We start from the raw sequence: 2691 nt of genomic DNA on the forward strand, positions 1-2691 counted from the left end.
AGGGGACACGGGTTCGTGCCCCGGTCCGGGAAGATCCCACATGCCGCGGAGCGGCTGAGCCCGTGAGCCATGGCCACTGAGCCTGCACGTCCGGAGCCTGTGCTCCGCAATGGGAGAGGCCACAACAGTGAGAGGCCCGCGTACTGCAAAAAAAAAAAAAAAAGCACAATGAGATATCACTACATGCATATCAGAATGGCTAACGTTTGAAAAATGACCGTGTCAAGTGTTGAGGAGGAGGCACAACAACTTGAACTCTCATCATTGGTGGTGAGAATGCAAAATGCCATAACCACTCTGGAAAACATTTTAATGGCTTCTTATAAGGTTTAACATCCTTATCACATAACCCAACAGTCCTACCCCTATGTTCACACAAAACTTAATCATGAATGTTTATAATATTTATTTATAATCACCAAAAACTGAAAGCAACCCAAATACCCTTCAGTTGTGACTGCACAGTCAAACCATGTTACATCCATGCAGCAGGATGCCGTATAGCAATGAAAATGAACAAACTCCTGACAAAATGATGCGGATGTACCTCTAAGGCGTTAGGCTAAGTGAAAGAAGCTAACTCAAAAACTACAATACTCCATGATTCCATTTACATGACATTCATGAAAAGACAAAACTGTGGGGACAGAAAAATCAGTGGTGGCGGAGGCTGGAGGTAGAGGAGGAGGTTGGACTAGAAAGTGACACAAGGGAATTTGGGGGGTGATGGAGGTGTTCTCCATCTTCCTTAAGGTGGTGGTTACAAGAGTGTTGGCATTTATTAAAGTTCATAGAACTACATACCAAACATAGTGAATTTTACTTCACAGAAATTAAGCCTCCATAAACCTGACTTTTAAAAAAAGTACACACACAAAATTCCCTTGAGAGGCATTCCTCCCATCCCCCAACCCAGCCCCAAGTTTGAAAAAGGCAAACTATTTCATTATTTCCATCTGTGGAGTGACTTTGATTTTTCAATTCACCCTTCCAACTGAGGATTTACCCATTGGGGTCCCAGCTTAATGCAGTGGGGGTCCTGTCTGAATTTCCATCTCGGGAGTCCTGAAGGTTTGCTTCCTGCTCTGATGTCCTGTGAGACCACCAGCCAGAAAGCTGGAGGTCACCATAATTCTGAGATGCCCTTTGAGCAGGCTGGAGCCTCTGAATTCCTCACCTCTTTGATTAATTACCCTCTCCACTCCTTTTTGCTCTCTGAAATTTTCTGATACTTTCCAGCCTTCACTTAAAAATTTTCAGCTTTCAACTTCAGGAAATTACTCTCCTGAACTAAATATTTATTTTTAAATATTTTATCTAGATTTTTTAGAGTTTTTTCCTAAGAAGTGATTTTTTTAATAGAATTATAGTATCCTACACTTTTATTTCATAGCATTTACAAAAATTGCAGCTAGTTAAATGCTATTTGAGCGCTTTTTAAAAAATATCTCTCAAAGACTGCAAGTCCAGGGAGACAAAAATCACACCTCTCTCAGTTTCATTCCCAGTCATGTACATTGACTTTTGCCCATAGTATGTGTTCAAGCTGAATGGCAAATTTACATTGTAAAAAGCACTTGTATATTTTAACAAATAAATTACTGATCAACAATGCACATCAATATCATCACTTTAATCACTTATTTTATTCTGTCATTTCAGTTTCTGAGAAATACTTTCTTTTACATATGAATAAAATCATTTATAGAAAATTAATTTCACTTGAGTGCATATGGATATATTTACCCTCTCTAAATAATTTCTAAGAAGTGATTTTTTTAAACCATTTTGCCATTTTGCTAGAAATGGGTCTTTCCACATTATTAAGTAGGATGTATTTTGTCCGTGTAGTATAAGTGAAACAGCTGGAGATTGAAAACCAGGTTAGCACGCCTGTCTCCTGGTCTTCAATCTCCAGCTGTTTCACTTATACTAACCTTGGCTCTGCTCTTTACTAACTATGTAACCCCAGACAATTTGCTCTTCTTTTTGGGTCTCTTTTATTCCATTAAAAAAAAAAAAAAAAAAAAAAAAATCACAATGTACAATCTAAATACAATTTTTATTTGTCAATCATACCTCAATAAGAATAAAATAAAAATTAAATTAAAAATAAACTTTAAAATAAATTTAAAAAAACAAATTGAAAGTGGTAATATTTACCTCACAGAATTGTGAAAACCGAATTAGATATTATTTATAAAAGTGCTTGGCATATAAAAGGTAAGTAATAAGTCTTAGGAGCATCCAAGCATTTGGAATTAAATGATCTCTAAATTCTTTTTGTGTTCCAAAAATCTATGATATCAACCAAAGTCAGCTCTTAAAATAAGAAATAAATAATTTTTTAAAAAGGTTTTGCTGCAGTTCTAAAATGAGCTCTCTAGAGGTCTCTGTTACCAAACAAATGCGCATATGTTTTACTGTTGGTTGCGGAAGTTCACAAACTGAAGGTTTTTTACACTTTTGAGGCAACATCATTTGATTTTCTGACCATATCAATCTTTTCTCATTCATGTTACTGAAGAGGAAGCTTCTTCTAATGCTCGCTAGCAACTTTGTACTGGGAATAGATAAGATGCTATTTATAACTATAGCATGATTTTTATTATTAATATTATTTTTTTTTTTAGCGGTACGCGGGCCTCTCACTGTTGTGGCCTCTCCCGTTGCGGAGCACAGGCTCCGGAC

General features: G+C 36.7%; 1 protein-coding gene across 12 annotated transcripts in view; it reads left to right on the plus strand.

Moving 5' to 3' along the window:
• DYNC1I1 (dynein cytoplasmic 1 intermediate chain 1) overlaps positions 1–2691 on the plus strand; it is a 495519-nt gene that overhangs the window by 119977 nt on the left and 372851 nt on the right. The gene's annotated exons all lie outside the window — the stretch shown is intronic.

The sequence above is a fragment of the Physeter macrocephalus genome, chromosome 5, assembly GCF_002837175.3.
Source record: "Physeter macrocephalus isolate SW-GA chromosome 5, ASM283717v5, whole genome shotgun sequence".
NCBI lineage: Eukaryota > Metazoa > Chordata > Mammalia > Artiodactyla > Physeteridae > Physeter > Physeter macrocephalus.